Consider the following 22,459-nt stretch of genomic DNA (forward strand, 5'->3'; position numbering starts at 1 on the left):
TGTTATTTTTTGAGTTTTTAATAATAGCTATTCTGACTGGTGTGAGATGGTATCTCACTGTGGTTTTGATTTGCATTTCTCTAATGATTAGTGATGCTGAGCATTTTTTCATATGCCTATTGGCCCCAATACATATAGGTTAAACTAGCCACAATTCAAATACACAATAGTAATGCATGCTAGTGGCTACTGTATTTGGCAACATGACTGTAGAACACCAGCAGTGCTTAGCCATAGCCATCCAATCCTGATAAAGTTTTATGTATATTTTTCATACATTTCAATAACAGCAGCAACATCTGCTGTTTCTATCAATATATCCTCACACTCTACCAGGTTACTAGGTGAAAGTTTCCTTTGGATGCCACTTTTTGCCAGGCACAGCCTGTGTTCCTCCTTACTAGTGATGAGTCATCATTGCCTGCAGCTGGCGAATAATCTAGCTCCAAAATCTAAACCCCATCTTCCAGCCTGCTTTCTTGATCTAGTCCTGGTATTGACTGTTCAGGTTGGATTTTCTGGAAGCAAATGCTGGGTGTGCGTGTAGGATATTTATTAGTGAATAGCGCCTGTGAAAGGAAAGGAGGAAGGAAGTAAGACTGATCAGAGGAAAATGTTAAGTTGTGATGAACGTCTAACTAAGCTTTTCCAACCTGGTGGGGAAGTTCTCAGGCTAAAATGCCCACCAGAATTAGCCCATGTCAGCAAAATGGCCATCACTTTGTACTACCATCTTGCTTAGCCATTGAACATGGGCTGTTTGAGCCAGGTGACTGAGACCAAACTTGGAGAAGCTGATAACTGGATGCAGTCTGCTCACCACATCCCCTGGAAACTTCATGAGTAAGTCTTTTCTTTAAAAGGAGTAAGCGCAGCACATCTCCATGTCTACACAGAGGTCATTGGTAAACTTCAGCTGTAGAAACTCTGCCAGAATGTCAGAGGCAGAAACCTGATTGGAGTGGGCTGAGGAGAGAATGCAACTATTAAAAACTTGGCAAGTTAACTTGCTGTGGAGGCAAATAAAAGAATGGGTGCTAAGTGAAGAGGGACTGGAGTCAGGATAGTTTTTGTCATTTTTTTTTTCTAGTAAGAGATAGCAGAGAAAAAAAAAGAAGTGACACTATTGATTAAAAATAGATAATATTAACGGGAAAGTTTTTGAGAGGCCATAAGGGATGTAATACAAACACAGTATGAAGAGTCGGCCTTTGATAGAACCAGGAATATTTTATTCATGGCAATAGTCAAGAAGGCAGAGAGTGTGGGCACAGATGCAGATTAATTGGTAGATTGTGGAATGGGAAGAGGAGCAATTTCCTACTTGACTGTATGAAACAAAGTGATATGGTTTATCTGTGCCCCCACCCAAATCTCATCTTGAATTGTAGCTCCCATAATCCCCACCTGTCATGGGAGGGACCAGGAGGCAGGTAATTGAATCATGGGGGTGGTATTTCTCATGCTGTTCTCATGATAGTAAATAAGTCTTACGAGATCTGATGGTTTTATAAAGGGCAGTTCCCCTGCACACGCTCTCTTGCCTGCTGCCACCTAAGACATGCCTTTGCTCCTCCTTTACCTTCTGTCATGATTGTGAGGCCTCCCTAGCCATGTGGCACTGTGAGTCCATTAAGCCCCTTTTTAAAATAAATTACCCAGTCTCAGTTATTTCTTCATAGCAGTATGAAAATGGACTAATACGCAAGGTTTTCTGCTAAGATGGTGAAAGTGCATGTGTGCTGGTGTAAAAGGAGGGGAATCATATAGAACGTTTGAGGGAAAAAAAGCACGCCATTGTTGAGCATACAAAAGCCAGCATAATAAGAAAGCAAATTAGGATTTCACATATTGAGTTCTCTTTGAGTTTTCTGGTCAAGAATTTGAATTCCGACCAAACAGCAAGTACATAAACAAATACTTAAATTTTACTGTGTTTTCTTCATTTCCTAAATAAGTAAGACAAAGGATATTTGGGATAAAAAACTTAGGGTGTTTGAAAGGAATTGATTTTATTGATGCACCTGGAAATTCAATTTGTGTAAAAAGCAAGTTAAGGACATAACGGGTGGTTATTTACTGATAGTGGAAAAGTAGCTAAGTTCTATGAAAGAGTAATATGTTAAACCTTTTATCACTTCAACCATGATCCAATTTATCAGTGATCACTGACTCACTTAAATGGATAGGGAAAATTATAAGTGAAAAAAGGGGAGGAAGAGGATGGAAGAGGATGTTCATGATGGATTTTACCAAGAACACATTTGACTAGAGAATTGTTTCCTCTGTACCTGAAAGGAAGGGAGATAATACTAATCAGAATCTTAAAACTTAGAATATTTGGCAGTCAGTGTTATATAGTAAAAAGAACTTTGGGAAGGGCAATACATAAATGATAAAGAGATCAATTCAACAAGAAGAACTAAGTAACCTAAATATATATACACTGAATATAGCAGCACCCAGATTCATAAAACAAGGTTTTAGAGCCCTAAAAAGAGACTTAGATTCCCACACAACAATAGTGGGAGATTTTAACACACTAATGCCAATATTAGACAGATAATTGAGACAGAAAATTAACAAAGATATTTAGGACTTGACCTCAGCCCTGGGTCAAGTGGACCTGATACAGATCTACAGAACTGTCCACCCAAAAACAACAGAATATACGTTCTTCTCATCAACACATGGCACTTACTCTAAAATCAATCACATAAGCGGAAGTAAAACACTCCTCAGCAAATGCAAAAGAACTGAAATCACAGCAAACAGTTTCTCAGACCACAGCACAATCAAATTAGAACTCACGATTAAGAAACTTACTCAAAACCACACAACTACATGGAAATTGAACAACCTACTCCTGAATGACTCCTGGGTAAATAACGAAATTAAGGCAGAAATCAGTAAGTTCTTTGAAACCAATGAGAGCAAAGAGACAACATATTGGAATCTCTTGTGTGCAGCTAAAGCAGTGTTAAGACAGAAATTAATAACACTAACTGCCCACATCAAAAAACTAGAAAGATCTCAAATTGACACCCTGATGTTACAACTAAAATAACTAGAGAACCAAGAGCAAACAAACTTCAAAGCTAGCGGAAGACAAGAAATAACCAAGATCAGAGTGGAACTGAAGGAGACAGTGACACAAAAATCTTTTAAAAAAATCAGTGAAGCCAGGAGCTAGTTGTTTGAAAAAATTAATAAAATAGACTGCTAGCTAGACTACTAAAGAAGAAAAAAGAGAAGCATCAAATAGATGCAATAAAAAGTGATAAAGGAGATATTACCACTGACCCCAAAGAAATGCAAACAACCGTCCGATAATACTATAAACACTTCTATGCAAATAAACTGGAAAATCTAGAAGAAATTGATAAATTGCTGGATACATACACCCTCCCAAGGCTGAACCAGAAAGAAGTTGAATCCCTGAATAAACCAACAGTAAGTTCTGAAATTCAGACAGTAATAAATAGCCTGCCAACCAAATAAAGTCCTGGACCAGACAGATTTATGGCTGAATTCTACCAGAGGTACAAAGAGGAGCTGGTACCATTTTTTCTGAAACTATTCCAAAAAATTGAAAAGAAGGGATTTCTCTCTAACTCATTTTATGAGGCCAGCATCACTCTGATACCAAAACCTGACAGAGACAACAAAAAAAGAAAACTTCAGACCGATATCTCTGATGAACATCAATGCAAAAATCCTCAATAAAATACTTGCAAACTGAATCCAGCAACACATAAAAAAGCTTATTCACCATGATCAAGTCAGCTTCCTCCCCAGGACACAAGGCTGTTTCGGCACACACAAATCAATAAACAGAACTAAAGACAAAAACCACATGATTATCTCAATAGACCCAGGACAGACCTTTGATAAAATTCAACATCTCTTCAAGTTAAAAACTCTCAGTAATCTAGATATTGACGGAATAGTCCTCAAAATAGTAAGAGCCATTTATGACAAATCCACAGTCAATATCATACTGAATGGGCAAAAGCTAGAAACATTCCCCTTGAAGACTGGCACAAGACAAGAATGTCCTCTCTCACCACTCCACCACATAGTATTGGAAGTTCTGGTGAGGGCAATCAGGCAAGAGAAGGAAATAAAGTGTATTCAAATAGGAAGGGAGGGAGTCAAATGGTCTCTGTTTGCAGATCATATGATGCTGTATCTAAAAACCACATAATCTCAGCCTGGAAGCTTCTTAAGCTGATAAGCAAATTCAGCAAATTTCAAGATACAAAATCAATGTGCAAAAATCACAAGCATCCCTATGCACCAACAATAGTCAAGGAGAAAGTCAGATCTTGAATGAACTCCCATTCACAATTGCTGTAAAGAGAATGAAATACCTAGGAATACAGCTAACAAGAGAAGTGAAGGACTTCTTCAAGGACTACAAACTGCTTCTCAAGGAAATCAGAGAGGACACAAACAAATGGAAGAACATTCCATGCTCATGTATAGGAAGAATCAATATCATGAAAATGGCCATAGTTTCCAAAAGAATTTATAGATTCAATGCCATTCCCATTAAACTACCATTGACATTCTTCACAGATTTAGAAAAAAAAAAAAGTACTTTAAAATTCTTATGGAACCCAAAAAAGAGCTCATATAGGGACGACAACCCTGAACAAAAAGAAAAAAAGCTAGAAGCATCATGCTATTTGACTTCAAACTATCCTATAAGGCTACAGTAACCAAAACAGCATAGTACTGGTACAAAAACAGACACATAGACCAATGCAACAGAATAGAGAACTCAGAAAGAAGACTGCACATCTATGACCATCTGATCTTCAACAAACCTAACAAAAAGAAGCAATGGGAAAAGGATTCTCTATTTAATTAGTGATGCTGGGAAAATTGGCTAGCCACATACAGAAAAGTGAAACTGGACTCCTTCCATACACCTTATACAAAAATTAACTCAAGATGGATTAAAGACTTAAATGTAAAGTCCAAATTTATAAAAATCCTAGAAGTAAATCTAGGCAATACAATTCAGGACATAGGTATGGCAAAGATTTCATTACGAAAACGCCTAAGGCAATTGCAACAAAAGCAAAAATTGACATGTGATATAATTACACTAAAGAGCTCAGCAAATGGGATCTGATTAAACTAAAGAGCCCAACAAAATAAACTATCATCAGAGTGAACAGACAATCTACAGAATGGGAGAAAATTTTTGCAATCTCTCCATCTGACAAAGATCTAATATCTGGGATCTACGAGGATTTTAAACAAATTTACAAGAAAAAGCACAACAAAAACACAACTCCATTAAAAAGTGAGCAAAGGACATGAATAGACACTTCTCAAAAGAAGACGTTCATGCAGCCCACAAACATTGAAAAGAAGTGCAACATCACCAATCATTAGAAAAATGCAAATCAAAACCACAATAAGATACCATCGGACACCAGTCAGAAAGGTGATTATTAAAAAGTAAAGAAAAAACAGCTGCTGGCAAGGCTGTGGAGAAATAGGAACGCTTTTACACTGTTGGTGGGAATGTAAATTAGTTCAGCCATTGTGGAAGACAGTGTAACAATTCCTCAAAGACCTAGAACCAGAAATACCATTTGACCCAGCAATCCCATTACTGGGTATATACCCAAAGGAATATAAATGATTCTTTTATAAAGATACATGCACATGTATGCTCATTGCAGCACTATTCACAATAGCAAAGGCATGGAATCAACCCAAATGCCCATCGATGATAGACTGGATAAAGAAAATGTGGTACATATACCCCATGGAATATTGTACAGCCATAAAAAGGAATAAATTCATGTCCTTTGCAGGGGCATGGATGGAGCTGAAAGCCATTATTGTCAGCAAACTAACACAGAAACAGAAAACCAAACACTGCATGTTCTCAGTTACAAATGGGAGCTAAACAATGAGAACACATGGACACAGGGAGGGAAATAACCTCCCACCAAGTTTCTCCTCCAACAGTGGGGATTATAATTCGACATGAGGTTTGGGAGGAGATACAAATCCAAACCATATCAACAAATTTGACAAATCTTAAACAATATTGCCTTTCAGTAAACTCATTAAAAAGCTTTTAATGTGTTTCAATATTGTACATTTGATATGGCATACAGTATTAATACTCTTTCAGTTCTATTCATGGTGATGATTAGATTATCTGACTGGAAAATTGCAAGATTTACTGTAAGGTTAGTGGCTCAAATGAATACTGTAGATCGTGTAGGGGAAGTACACCATCCTGTCAATTCCATTCTCTGTGTAAAAGAAAAACCATGATTTCAAAAATGGCATTACTGTATAATTAGACACTTTTTAAATAATTTGAAATGAGTAAGAAAGTAGCCCCATTAAGTCCTGGAACACAAAGGAAAGCTTAACCAAAGCATAAATTAAGTCTAGCTTAACCCCTTCCTTACTCCAAAGCTGCTGTGCTGTCTGCCATTGCTAGTTAATTCAGAGTGCAGATTGTGCACCCAGAGATTGCTAGCTTGAATAAATGATAATATATTATTTCCTCTGACATAAGCAGCTCATGGTTTATAATCAACTTCATCTGGATCAACCATTGCAGTTCACTGATAATAAAAATCTTTTGAAAATCTTTTAAGAGATAATTACTATTTGTCTGAGATGGTTTTAGTTTCCCTTCATGCAAAACTTTTATGTTTTTTCTTTGACTCACTTAAAGCAATTTGTCTGTTAGGATCACAGGTTGGTAAGACTTTCAGAAATCATATATTAATTTCATGTACTTGTAACCAAGTGACACTGGAGTCACTTTAGAATGTTGAGCATGTGAATTACTATGTGTGCACATGCGCACACACACACACACACACGGGACATGTTAGCTTCATTTTGTCAGGAAGTTATATGTCCTATATAATAATACTATGAACTCAGAGAATAGTTAGTAGAGACATTCTTACTTGTTTACTTTTATCCATTATTTCTATGGATACCTTTGATAAAGTAAAGAATTTTTAGATTGTGGTTGTTTAATTAGTCCTTTTTGATCATCTGTATTCATTACTTTGCAAAAACTTGAAGGGCATACTTGATTTACTTTTATAACCCCAGTGCCTAATACAAAGCCTAAGAAATAGATGACACACAAGAAATATTTTGTGAATAAATGATTGTGGCAACTTAGCTTACTGTTGTTTCACCATGTGGGTGGCACTTAAATCACTCTTTGAAAAGCAAGATAAAGGAGATAGCTAGCTGAATTTCCACGGCAGTAAATTTCTAAAGACGAGACCAAGGCCTATTATGTCTGTTTACTTAACTGCCTTGTGTAATAATGATGGGAGAAGTGTTATGATGCAGGTTAATCAAAACCTCAGAGAAGCACCACTTTCCACAAGGGCACACACTCTTTTGCAACACAAATTAATTGGAAACAATGAATGGAGGGATAGTCATTTTCTTTCCTGTGTATCCATCACTTATCAGTGCCCCCTCCATGCTGCTTTTGCACACATGGAGATGTATGTTTAATAAGCAATAGGTAAAGCACTTTAAAAGGATGCTTCTCAATCACAATGCAACTAAGGATCTAATCATGTAAATGGAAAAATAAAACCAAATACACACACTCTTACTAGGTTTTGCTAGCCAGTAATGAATTGGCATATATAGAAAACAAGCTACAGATAGACAGGTCTTGTTAGTGTCATTTATGTTTACTTTGAGCTATGTTGGTATGCATTGATTTAGAAGCTTTAGATAGTTTAAGAGGAGGAAAATCACATATTCTTTTTTGGGTGTCTACCACTGTGAAAAAAAAATCTCTCATTTTCTATTGTTTTTTTTTTTTTTTTTTTTTTCTGAAATAACAATATGTAACAAGGAGCTGAGGGAAGATTTTATGCAACAAATCCTATTCCTTTTCACGTTACTGCTTTTAGAAATTCAGAACTAGTATTACCTTGGATTGCAGAGCAGGTGAAGTACGTTCTTTTGTTTATTCAAAAATCATGCAGCTACAGTAAAACGTATAATAAAGACTCTTTTGAGCTCCATATGTGGAATATACTTGTAGGCCTGAACCAGCTGTGGGACTGATAGGCTCCCAAACCTCTCTTCTCAGGCTTACTTCATCTATAAAACAGGGAAAATATTTACCTGGCATAATGACTGTGAGAAATGAATTATTTATTTATTTATTTAATTTATTTATTTTGAGACGGAGTCTTGCTCTGTCACCCAGGCTGGAGTGCAGTGGCCGGATCTCAGCTCACTGCAAGCTCCGCCTCCCGGGTTTACGCCATTCTCCTGCCTCAGCCTCCCGAGTAGCTGGGACTACAGGCGCCCGCCACCCTCGCCCGGCTAGTTTTTTGTGTTTTTTAGTAGAGACGGGGTTTCACCGTGTTAGCCAGGATGGTCTCGATCTCCTGACCTTGTGATCCACCCGTCTCGGCCTCCCAAAGTGCTAGGATTACAGGCTTGAGCCACCGCGCCCGGCCTGAATAATATATTTAAATCACAGTTAGCACTCAAAAATATTTCTTTTCATCGCCACCATGCATACCTATAGGAGGGTGAGAGACAATTTTGAGTTATTCAAAACAGAACCTAAAAAATCCATAGTAGCTACTGAATAATTTAAAGTGATAGTGAAATTCATAAAGTTGGAAAACTCATGGAACGTTTATTTCTTCTCTTTTCACTGGATTCAGTTCCTCATGTTTAAAATGATTTCAGAGTGATTTTTCCCTCCTAAGATTTACAACTTTTTGGTGTTTGGTGGTGGTGATCCTGGGGGAGGGATTGGTATGTTTTACTTTTTCCTGCAAAAAGTTGTATGATACCATGTGCCATTTTATACATTAGGGACCAATAACTGTTCTTATTGTCCTCTCATTTCAGTTATTTACTGTTGGACATAAATGATATTTTAAAAATCTTTTAAAGGATAAAATATGTGTGTAGGTATAAGAATGAGATAGTAGATATTTTCTTGGAGAGTGGAAAATATATGACCAATCTCTTTTTTATGCGTTTTTATATTTATGAAAACAGAAGTAAATACAAAAGAATCTGCTTAGAAAGCTTTTTTGAAGGTACTCACTATTTCCCTCTCAGTTGCAGATGAGCTGTTGTAGTGTGAAAGTTACTCAGGTAGGAAGTAAGAAAAAACTTCAGTAAGAAACTCCTTACTGGATTTGTCCCCTCCGAATTTTGGAATTGTATTTTCAGTCCTCAGTTGTATCTCCTGGGTTGAAATGTTGATTTTTTAAAAAAATTTGAAATGGTTTGTTACCTTAGACTTTATAAATGCAGAAAAAGCATAAAGTGAGGCTAAATCCAAATAAAGTAAAAAATCAGAGCATTGTATGCAGCTAAATTAAGCATGAACAATTTCCATTAACCTCAGTTCCTCTTCAAGAGGAATTCATTAAATCATTAGATTTGGAATGTAGTATCACTTTCTTCTATTTCTACTTTTGGCCATTGTAATTTCTATCTGTATACACTTTTGATCAGTCTTTTTTCAGGGTGTTTCACTGTTATTTTTTGTTGTTGATTATTTGATTGACTTCTCTTTTATCTGTTACATAAAATGTTCAGTTTATCTGTCCATAAATGATGGAAGTTTGCATTTTAAATTGTAAGTCTTTTTAGTGATATTTCAGTGCTTTATTGCACAAAAACAATATGAAATTCTTTCTAATTACTCTTAAAATGTCCCATACAGCATTTATTTTAAAAACAGATGGACATGCTGTTCAGTACTTAAGTTTGTGTGGTATGCTAGGATGTAGGATGGGGATTAAAAGTTATTAGTGCCAAAAGACAATTTCATTTCAGATAAGTCTGAGGCCTTATCTGACATGTACTGGTCTCAACACTTGGGGAGATTACCCACTTTTTAACATTTTATTAGAGATAAGATTATTGCCTTATAAGGCCACTGTAAGTATTAGATGGAATAATGTATACAAATAGCTTACCACAATTTTGAGAAAATAATAATTTCTTTATTAATATGAAGTTTTGCCTATATTATAACAATTTCCTGAACCAGTTTATGACTCTGACATCAATAACCTGTAGGTAAAGTAAGAAAAATACATGCTAGATTTTTTTTTTTTTTTACAATGGTGGGTAGGAGGAATTTTCGAAAGGATTTTGAGTTGAAATTATTTCTTACTTTTTATAGACCTACACACTCATTTGATACTTTTTTATACTACAGTATTAAAAATCTTTGTTATCATAGGGCTTTACAAGGATTTCAACTACAGTATGAAAGACAGAACTTTAAGATAATTTTAAAAATTCAAATGGTGCTTAACTTCAGGAGCTAGATTTTGTAATATTTTGTAGTATATTTTCTTAAAAATGTTAATATAACTTTAATATATCTTCATGGTCAGACCAAATCAACAGTTGATTAAAAAGGTATTGGCCAGGGAACTAACCTGTCCAATGGAAAAAGCAGAGGTTTTGTTTATTGTGACATGGTTTTCATAATACACTTTGCATTTATTGCCCACTGCAATATTCAGATTCTTGAGTTAGATATTGCTTAATTTTAGAAATAATAATGGGAATTTCTTGGTAAACGTGTGGCAGGTGTTAAGAAAGGTAATAGATTGAAATCCTTACTTCATTTTGAGACTATTTTCAATCATTTTTATTTGGATAATGAGAACTTAAGCAGTTCGCAAAAGCAAATTTTCCATAGTCATTATTTTTTCATTAACCACTTAATTTCTGTTTACTTTTCCTATGCCTATTACTGAGAACATGAATAAAAATTTGCTATTAAAATAAACCAGGTGCACTTGCATTTCAGTTCTTTGCCTATTATACATTACAGCAGGCAAGTAGTTAAGCATTTGACAAAAGAAATATGAGAAACTGTAAATATTGTTTGCAAACTGTAATGAGCTTGCAATGAAATACCTAGCTGAATACAACATTCCAATTATCTCAAAAATTATGTTGGTGTGTTATTATCCTTGAAAGTGATATTCAAAAACAGTGCAAAGACATCTCGGTGATTCCACATGTGAACCTAAACTGGATGGTGTCTATGTATGCAGTCTGTACTTAGAGGCCAGCTACTGGACCATGGCCAGCGGATCTCTTAGAACTGTATTGCATGCATGACATCTGTTCTTACTAATTAATTCACCTTGCAACATTCACATTAGTTGGCAAGCTTGGCAACAGGACCTGTTATTGCTGTTTATTATCAAGTTTATAACACATGAAAAAACAAACACAGCCTAAGATAAATGTCATATTCCTAGCAATTATCTCCAAATATTACACAGAATAACAACTTTATATAAATGTCAGAAATGAAAGAAATAGTAGGGTTGTATACTAGACGCCTGATTCCTCTCCCTGTTATCAACCTTGATTTATTATTTTGTTATTATTCTATTCATATTTAATAAAAATATTTAATGAAAGTATTAAATATTTTATATTTACCATATAGGCCTTAGAAGTACAAATATGAAGGTCATTATTCTTTGACTAGCAGAGAAGAAAATATAAATACATTTCCATTAATTTACCAAATGCTTATTAAACATTTATTATCTGACAGAATCTATTCTAGGCACTGAAGTGAACAGTGACCAAGATCGACAAAAATTTCTATTCAAGGAACTTTGATTTTAGTAAGAAGGGACAAGAAACAAAATATGTAAGTAATTTATATAATATGTCAGAAGGTGGCACGTTCCATGAAGACTTTTTTTTATCAAGGAAGGTAGGAAGGTAAAATTTGTAAACAGAATGTTCAAGGAAATCATTTTTGACAAGGTTATATTTGGACAAAGAATTAAAAGAAGTACAGGGAAAAAGCTATGCATATATCTGAAGGGAGAGTCCAGATAAATGGAACTGCAAGTTATAGCCCCTGAGCCATGGGAATGCCAGAGAGTAAGGAACCAATGGAGCTGGTAGAAAAATAGTAATAGATTATATTGGAAAAGCAACAGGATGTAGAGAGGAAGGCCACTGTCAGCCATTGGACAGACTATACCGCTGGCTCTGAGTGTGACGGTATGTTATTCTGCTTGAGCTGCCATAACAGAATACCAAAGACTGAGCGACTTAACAAAATATATTTATTTTTATGAAACTTCATGATCAAGGTGCTATCAGGGATGGTTTCTGGTGGTATCTTTCTTCCTGACTCATATATAGCCACATTCTGGTTGTGTCCTTACATGGCCATTTTTCTGTGTGTATGCAGAAAGAAAGAGAGGTCTGATGTCTCTGCCTCTTATTATAAGGACATCAGTCACATTAGATTACGGGCCAGCCATGAAGACCTCATTTAACGTGAGTTACCTCCTTAAAGGCCCTGTCTACAAACCCTCAAAGTCACATTGGAGGTTAGGATTTCAACATATAAATTTAGGGGAACACAATTTGGCCCACAAAATTCTTACCTCTGTCCCACTTCCCCAAATTCATGTCCTCACTTGCAATATATTCACCCCATGCTAACAGCACCAAAAGTCTTAACCCATTTGGGCATAAATTTCAAGTCCAAAGTTTCATCTAAATATCATCTAAATAGAATATAGGTGAGTCAAGAGGTATGCCTCATCCTGAGGCAAAGTTCCTTGCCAGCTATGAGCCTGTGAAACAAGACTAGTTATGTGTGTTAAAATTACAACAGTGGATTCGGAATAAGATAAACATTCCCATTCTGAGAGAGAGAAATCAGAAAGAAGAAAGACATGATGAGTCCTAAGCCATTCTAAAACCTATCAAGGCATTTTATTAGATCTTAAGGCTTAAGAATACTCCTCTTTGGCCAGATGCTCTGCTCTCCAGGCCGAACAAGGCAGCAGCATCACTTCCATAGCCTTAAGCATTATCCTGCCCCCATGACTCTGTAAGGCGCAGTTTGGCTACTGAAATCTAGAAGGTGGCCCCACCCTCTCTGAGAAGTAAACAGTCTTGCTTCCTGGGTATGTATGCCGTGGGCCTGTGGTGCAAGTGGGAGCTCTGATGATGTCTGAATTACCTTCAAGGTCATGCTTTCTTTTTTTGAAGGATGAAGCATGTTCACATATGAATAGTCTATTTTCCTGTGCTGGGTACTGGAGAGACAGCTGATTAAATCCAGGGGCAATCTCTTTATGGAGTACTTGTTTAGCCATACCTTTGTTGTCCCTTCCAGAACACACTTTCTCATTTTTTTGCAGTATGTGTAAACTGATAATTCTCTAAATCTTTAAGTTCTGTTTTTTTTTTTTCCTGTTAATAATTTCTTCTTCTGTTTATTTCTCTCCTTTCTCATTTTATCATAAGCAGTAAGGAGAATCCAAGCTGTACCTTCAACATTTTGCTTAGCAATCTTTTCAGCTAAATATCTAAGTTTATTGTTTTTAAGTTCTACCTTCCACAAAACACTAGAACACAATTCAGCCAAGTTTTTACCACTCCGTAGCATGGACCGTGTTTCTTTCAGTCTCTGATAACATGTTCCTCATTTTCATCTGAGACCCTACCAGAGCGTCTTTAGTGTTCATATTTCTACTAACATTATGTTAATGATATATATGTTTTCTAAAATAATGATAGCTTGCACTACTGTCTTCCCTTTTTTCTTTCAGAACCCTCATCAGAATCACCTTTAATGTCCTTATTTCTGCTAACAACAGAATGCAGTACATAACAGATAAGAAACTATTGGAGTGTTTGGGCAGAAAAGCAATGCAATCTGATTTATTTTATTAGAATTACTGTGACTTCTGTGTTGAGAACTGATTGCCTGGGACATGGACAACAGCAGGAGAAGTTGGGAGGCTCTAAAGTTAGAGGCAAATAGATTTTCTGATAATAGATGTGGAGTGTGAGAATAAGAGGGAAACCGAGGGTGATTTCAAGGATTTTGGTTTGAGCAAATTGGAAAAACTAGTTATGATTAACTGAGATAAGAAAAGCTGACATGATAGATAGCTTAAGTGGAAATAACAAGAGTTTTCATTAGACATGTTGAGATATGTACCAGACAACCATGTGAAGATACTGAGCAGGGAATTGTACATCTAATCTTGAACCCAAAGAAAAGAAATGAGGGAGATCTGTGTCTACAATTCAGGGAAGAGTTGTTGACTTTTTAGGTGGTATTTCAGACCATAAAATGTGATGGACTCACTAAAGCAGTAATGTAGATAAAAGGAGGTCCAACAATCTATGCTTGAGATGCTCTAACATCAGGAGACTAGGGAGACAAGGGGAAAAAACCATCAGAGCTGACTGGCAAAGAGAGGCCAGTAAAGGTTAGTAGAAAACCAGGAGAGTGTGATGTCCAGAGAAGCGGAGAAAATGTTTCAAGGGGAACAAAGTGATCAATTACTCTAAACGTTGAGTAATACACTAAGTAAGATGAGAGCTGAGAACCAGTCACTGGGTTAAGTAATGTGCTTCATTGTGGGATGGTAGGAAAGAAGGTAGTTGCAGGAAGTAGTAGTGGTGAAAGTGTAATTAGAAAGAAATCAAGAGAAAATTATATGATGACTACAAACACTATTTTGAGGCATTTCATTGTAAAATGAGGCAGTAAACAGAAAAGATTTCTCAAGAAGTCTTTTGTTGTTTTTCTGTTTCTGATTATTTTTTATTAAAGATTGAGGAACTATAACACATGCTATGGGAATGATCTAATAAAGGTGAAACACTGGATGATGTGGGAGAGAATGGGAGGAGTAGTGAAATGAAGCCCTTGAGTAGTTAAAGTGAATGGGCTTAGTGTTCAAGTGAAGGGATGAGGCTGGATGGGAACAGAGGCCTCTCTTAATAAAGAGGAAGGCAAAGCATAAGTGCACAGAGGCTACCATGTAGAAAGAAAACAAATAATTTTGATTGAAAGTGGAATATGAGGACATGAACCGTATGTTACAGGGATAAGGAAGAGGGATGGAGAGAGTGTCAAACTAGGATTTTTGAGCACTTACAGTATGTCAGACGTTCTGCAAATAATAAACTTAAGAACTAAAACCATACAAACCCTAGAAAAAAACCTAGGCAATACCATGCAGCACATACGCATGGGCAAAGCCTTCATGATCAAAACACCAAAAGCAATGACAACAAAAGCCAAAACTGACAAATGGGATCTAATTAAACTAAAGAGCTTCTGTGGCTGGGCGCGGTGGCCCACGCCTGTAATCCCAGCACTTTGGGAGGCCGAGGCGGGCGGATCACGAGGTCAGGAGATCGAGACCATCCTGACTAACACGGTGAAACCCCGCTGTACTAAAAACATGCAAAAAATTAACCAGGAGTGGTGGGCGCGTGTAGTCCCAGCTACTCGGGAGCCTGAGGCAGGAGAATGACGTGAACCCAGGAGGCGGAACTTGCAGTGAGCCGAGATCGTGTCACTGCACTCCAGCCTGGGCGACTGAGCGAGAGTCTCTCTCAAATAAATAAATAAATAAATAAATAAATAAATAAATAAATAAATAAATAAATAGGAAACAACAGATGCTGGAGAGGATATGGAGAAATAGGAACACTTTTACACTGTTGGTGTGAGTGTGAGTTATTTCAACCATTGTGGAAGACAGTGTGACGATTTCTCAAGGATCTAGAACCAGAAATACCATTTGATCCAGGAACCCCATTACTGGGTACATACCCAAAGGATTATAAATCATTCTACCAAAAAGACACATGCTCACTTATGTTTACTGTGGCACTGTTCACACTAGCAAAGACTTGGAACCAACCCAAATGCCCATCAATGATAGACTGGATAAAGAAAATGCGGCACATATGCACCATGGAATACTATTTAACCATTAGAAAGGATGAGTTCATGTCCTTTGCAGGAACATGGATGAAGCTGGAAACCATCATTCTTAGCAAACTAATACAGGAACAGAAAACCGAACACCATATAGTCTCACTCATGAGTGGGAGTTGAACAATGAGAACACATGGACACAGGGAGGGGAATATCACACACCGGGGCCTGTCGGGGGGTGGAGTGCTAGGGAAGGGATAGCATTAGGAGAAATACCTAACGTAGATGATGGGTTGATGAGTGCAGCAAACCACCATGGCACATGTATACATATATAATAAATCTGCACGTTCTGCACATGTATCCCAGAACTTAAAGTATAACAAAAAAAAAAAAAAAAAACAAAAAAGAAGAGCACACCATTCAATACAAGATCTTTTCCTCTACCCTCAAAAGGCTCACAGTCTAATAAGGCAGATACGTGAGGATATAATTTTAATAATTCAGAGTGGTAAATGTCTTCATATAGTAGTGTTGGCTACTTATATAAATTGTTTACACCCAGTCTTTGAATGCATTCATAGGTGCACTCACAAAATAGGGGATTAAAGGGATTATGAGGGTAAGTAAGGTATCAACACTCTTCCTCAGCTGTGAGAAGCTAAGGTTTCTCCACGCAATATGTTCCTCTTCAATCCAAGATTTGTCTTATAAAGCTCAACTGTTTTTGTTTTCTGCCTGTAGAGCCTTGGAGGAAAAGAATATTAGATTTCAGACTCAGATCAGCTCAGTTTGAATCCTAGATCTCTAGTTAACAATTAAGTGATCTGAGCAAGTTAATGAGTTTGCCTTGGTCTTCCCATAAGCAAAATAGGAGTGAAAATGTTTCACATAAATATTGTGAAGATGTAATTCTTTAATATGTATAAGTACTTAGAATAGTTCTTGGTACATAATGAAGATATAATTAATGCTAGTTATTATTTATCCTGTTCTTTTATTACATGCAATTGTACTTTTTACTTTCACCTAATGTCTTAGCTTTGTCACTTTTCTTTTTTGTATACTTTCTTTAGTCATTTTTTAAAATTTAGCCTCTGTATCTTTTATTTATCATTTAAGGGGATATTCACCGTGAACTTTCTCTTGAAGATTTTTTCTGTATTTTTTCAGTTGCTGTTTGTCTTTAGGATAAATGTAGGGACTCTCTGCTTCATCAAGTCTGATATTACTCTCTAAAAGGTCTGGATCAGTGATACTCTCAAAAAGCCAGTCATAGCTTCAGGATAGCTGGCTCTCTACAGCACGTTCTCTCACCTGGCTATGCTCTGTTCGTCTTGTATGAGGAGAGAGTATCTGGTCTGGAAGGGTGAGAATATTTGGCTCTTTGTGTCCTTTAATATCAGCCATCTATTGGCCAATGTTAAAGACTCATAAACGTTTTTAATGACAAGGAATGATACCTCTGATAAAAACATACAAATTTTATGCTTGAGTACCTTCTGCAACTAGATACTACAGTGATGCAGGTTAAACAATATAAGCTCTGTTTGTTTTTTTCTAAAGATATTCAATAAAAATGATCTGCAGAAATAGAGAATTTGTGACTAAGTTAATGATGCAGTCTACCTAACCATAGAAAAGGAGTCAGTGCTCAGAGAATGTTATTTAGAAGGAAACAAAGACAACTAAATAAATTAAGAGAAATGTATATATTATTCAGAACCATTCTGAAACTTAAAAAAAGAAAACAGGAAAGACTGCTTAAGTTCTTCAATCCAACAGCATTTAATGTTAGTTCTATAAAGCACACATTTATCAAGTACATAATTTATGTCAGGTAATGTGCTATTTCTGTATACTTATCACCTTATACACTCTCCTCCAAATCACTATGATGTATTTTCTCTAACTATCCAAATTTTACAGAAGGAAATAGAGGATCATGAAATTTAAGTCGTTTGTTCAATGTCAAACAAACAGTAAGCACCAGAGTTTCAAAGCAGCCTAAATCCAAATTTCATGGCCTTAGATTTCATATTGGATATTTTCATTTTGAATCTTCTTACCATGACTCAATAGCTTAGATCCTTGTGAGCAGGCAGCATGTTTAATATACCAACTATAAGATTTAGGGAAAAATAGTATTGGGTTGAGATCCAGTCTTGCCGCTTGTGGTCGGTTTGGTCTCGGATTTTTCTTCTCTTAGAATTAGGTTAATAATTCCTAATTCATAGCATGACTGTGTGGTACTGCGAAGCACTGCTAAATGAGGTAATGGATATGAAGTATGTAGCACAGTGTTTCACACATATTAAGTATTCAAGAAATATTTCCTGCTCTCCTTTGGCATTCCCATCTGTCTTTCTGCAAGCAATACTGGCTTGTCTGAAGTTCTTCTCCTCTTTAATGATACAAATCCTGTCTCTCACCATCTGCAAATATTTAATGAGCTTCAGTTATGTAAGTATGTGCTGTAAAAATGACCAACCCATAGTTCCTACTGTTAAGTCCCTAGTAATCTTTATCAGGCCCCTATATAAAACTTAAAACTTTTAAAAAGTCTTTCTGAGCACTGTAGGCCAAATTGCTTCTCTTGACACCTCCAGAAGTGAATTTTTATCCCCTTATTTGGTACTAAGAAATTTACCTCCCTCTTTTGTGATGTCTTTTTGTACTTCTATACCCCTGGCTCTCTAAAGAGACATTGTAAAGAAATATGACTCCTGCCTTAAGGGAACATAATACCTGTAGATGATAGGCATTTGTAAACTTTCCGTTGGACAAAATTAAGAAGGAGTTTTTGCTGCAGAATTCACTTTGAAAAATTATTTCACTTAATTGTAAGTCATTCTTCACTGTGAAGAAAACAAAAACAAAATAACAACAACAAAAAAATCTTGGTCACCACAAGCTATGCCGCATCCAGCTTGCTTGAGCCTTTCTTGTAGCTTTTGAGCTCACTCAATTTTCTAGATTATTTGAATTTAATGAAAATGCACAAAATCAAAACCTGTTTCTGAGTTCTTTTTCCTAAAGAGAGAAATGACTTTGTCTATCACTACCTCCAAAATTACACACACAAAAAACCTAGTTGATGATAGTGCTGCCCATTAACAGACTATCTTTTTCTAAAAAGCACCTTGTACTCTTCCAGTCCAAGTATGTAAATAGGATGACTCATTTTGCAATGGCTGAAACATGACCCAGGCTCTGTAGTGCCTCCTGAGATGGGAGTGGAAAGTACACAGAGGGGACTTCTGTATGCTTGGAAGGAAAATCGTATGAATATGTGTGGTGGTAGAGACGGCAGGAGATTGGATGGGAATTCAGGTCAGCTGAATGTTAAAAATTAGAATATAGAACTATGTTAATATCCAGTTAGGAGAGCAACATTAGCATCAGCATTGCTGCAAAAGCTAGATTTTAATGACCATAGGATTGGCTTATCTGTGACCTACATGTACACCCAGTAATGCACTATTTCTTTGGGACCAAATGAGGCCTTTGAAATGATCCCCAAAGTTCAACCTGGTCTAAATTGTAGCAGCTCTGCATTTCACAGTATATTTTAAACAAAACACTGCTCCTTTCCGAAAGGATTGAACTTTTAGTTGTTAAATAATAGTACAGAATTGACATATATTTTCATAAATGGTATCGTAATTTCATACTGCACAATTCTTTCCCAACTGTCTTTTTGCACTCAGCATTTTATTTTTCAGAATAGTTGATATTGATACACAGGGTCCCAGTAAACTCATTTTGTCTGCAGTTGAAGATTATATTATACAACCTAACATTTTATAAACACATGGTCAATTAGGATTTGTTCAGATTTTTGCTTTTGGAAACTACATAATCTTTCATGTATTTCCTTGTGCATATGTGAGATTTTCTCTAGTACAGGGATTCCATGGTTGAACAATGAAATGGATCATTTGGGAAGTTCTTCAGTATAGATGGAAATTCTATTTTTTCAGGAGTGGGGCCCATGAATTGATATATTTTGAGAATGTTTGCAGTTGAAGATTATATTATACAACTAACATTTTATAAACACATAGTCAATTAGGATTTGTTCAGATTTTTGCTTTTGGAAACTACATAATCTTTCATGTATTTCCTTGTGCATATGTGAGATTTTCTCTAGTACAGGGATTCCATGGTTGAACAATGAAATGGATCATTTGGGAAGTTCTTCAGTATAGATGGAAATTCTATTTTTTCAGGAGTGGGGCCCATGAATTGATATATTTTGAGAATGTTTGCAGTTGAAGATTATATTATACAACTAACCTTTTATAAACACATAGTCAATTAGGATTTGTTCAGATTTTTGCTTTTGGAAACTACATAGTCTTTCATGTATTTCCTTGTGCATATGTGAGATTTTCTCTAGTACAGAGATTCCATGGATGAACAATGAAATGGATCATTTGGGAAGTTCTTCAGTATAGATGGAAATTCTATTTTTTCAGCAGTGGGGCCAATGAATTGATATATTTTGAGAACATCTCAGGTAGTCCTAATGTGCGTTCAATATTGAGAACCACTGCTTTAGTCCAGGGCAATGCTTCTCAAATTTAATGTAGATATAAATTATCTACAGATCTTGTTAAGTTGCATCTTTTTATTTAGTTAATCTGAGTGCATCTGTATTTGTAAAAAGCTCCCCAGTGATTCAGGACCACACTTTCAAATCTCTACAATTTCATTTCTAAATATTTCCTCTAGGGTATTCAAATACTTAGAAGTGAAATTGTAGAGATATATGTGTATCTTCAGTGTTATTTGCTGTTTTCAAATTATTTGCAGATTTATAATGTTTTCAGTAATGATTTTTCATTTTCTCATCAACTTGGTATTACCTAATTTTTTAAATGTCACCAATATTATGAATTTCAAGTTGTGACATTTTAATTTAAATTTTTCTGACTAAAAGTAAAGGTACACTTCTTGTCAAATAATTCAAATAATTGGCCATTAAAGTTTCCCCTTTTTTGAAATTTGCATTCATATTCTTTATCCATTTTTCTATTAGTAGATTTTTTTTAACATTTTGACTTGTTGAAATTATTTATATATTCAGAATACTAATCTTTGTTTGTTTAAATTCTGTGGGAATATCTCCTGCAGTGTGGCTTTATTTAAATCAGTTTATGGTATCTCACATATACCAAAGTTTGCCTGTTTGCATTTAAGATAGTCACATTTACCAGTCTTTTTCATCTGGCTTGTGTTTTATGTCTTACTCTTTTTCCTACTTCAATACTATAAGGTAATTCTATATAATTAAAATATTTAAAAATTTTGATTTTAATATTTGGACTTTTAATCTATGCATAACTTATTTATGTATATGATATGAGGTCCAAATTCATTTGTTTTTGTTTTTGTTTTTTTCCCAAAGCATAGCCAATTGCCTAGCACCATTGGCTGAATCTTTCTACAGTGATTTGTAATACTCCGCTATCATATTCAAAACCTGTGTGTGTCTGTTCTGTGAGTGCTGTGAGTTTTCTTGTGGGTGCCAGTTTTATTCTAGGCTGTATTTTTTCCCAGGGTTTTATAATTAGCACTGAGAATTTGAAAGGATAAGTTATTCTCTTTTACTTTTCTTTGTTAGGATTGTTCTTGACTACTCTTGATCCTTTACTCTTCAATATGAATAAAAGGTTGAATTTGTTAATTATCTAAATAAAATGGAATTTAATGTAATTGTATCACATTTATAGATTTATGGGAGGAAGAGTTAACATATTTTCTGTAATCCAGTTGAATTTTCTTATCAACTCCAATAGTACGTATCTTCTCTTGAATATTCTACAAAGACAAGTTATCTATTAGCAATGACTTGTTTACACCTTTGCTTTTAATACTTATCCTTTTAACTTATTTCTAAATCTTACTGAACTGATTAGGATCTCTACTATAATGTGAAACAGAAAAAGTGAACTTCCTTACCTTGTTTCAGTTTTAATGAAATATGCCTAACATTTCACAATTACAGATAATGAGCATTGTGAATTTTGTTGTATCTTTTTAGTCATATTTTGAAAGAAACTATCCCTAGCTTACAACTTTTTGTTATAAATTATAGTATTTTTATATAATGCTTTTTCTATGTCTATTGACATGATTTTATATATATATATATATATATATACACACACACACACACACATACACACACACACACACCCCTTAAATCTGAATTGAAGTATTTAATTTACAAGCTGTTAAATAATTTCCTCATTCCTAGGATAAGAACACTTGCTTAGACAACATTTTTATAGACATTACTGGATTCACTTGATGAATCCAATGTTGCAATTAAAAATTTTCTGTGTTTATAAGTGAAATTGCTTTTCTTGTACAGTTCTTGCCTATATTTAATGTCACATTATGTTAGTTTCATGAAATGAATTGGCAATATTTTCCTCCTTTTATTTTTGTTAAGAAATTTTGTATCTTGAGTCTTCTCTTGAGTAGGCTATCTAGCATCGAAATTAGTTCTCTAACTGTTGGTAGATATCTTTTATAAAACGGTGTAGGCCTATTATTTATTGTTGCTAATAAAACATCCCAGGCTGGGCGCGGTGGCTCACGCCTGTAATCCCAGCACTTTTGGAGGCTGAGGCAGGTGGATCACAAGGTCAGGACTTCAAGACTAGCCTGGCCAATATCATG

At 35.6% G+C, this 22,459-nt stretch overlaps 1 protein-coding gene and 1 long non-coding RNA gene across 2 annotated transcripts in view; both read left to right on the forward strand.

The window, feature by feature from the left end:
• Positions 1-22,459, forward strand: part of NEGR1 (neuronal growth regulator 1) — an 886,803-nt gene that overhangs the window by 465,003 nt on the left and 399,341 nt on the right. The window lies entirely within an intron of this gene.
• On the forward strand, positions 2,899-21,487 carry LOC104659038. Its single transcript, XR_747533.1, has 3 exons — positions 2,899-2,909; positions 16,919-17,135; positions 21,180-21,487. It is a non-coding gene; the product is annotated as an uncharacterized LOC104659038 (long non-coding RNA).

Source organism: Rhinopithecus roxellana, chromosome 12 (genome assembly GCF_007565055.1).
Source record: "Rhinopithecus roxellana isolate Shanxi Qingling chromosome 12, ASM756505v1, whole genome shotgun sequence".
NCBI classification, from domain to species: domain Eukaryota; kingdom Metazoa; phylum Chordata; class Mammalia; order Primates; family Cercopithecidae; genus Rhinopithecus; species Rhinopithecus roxellana.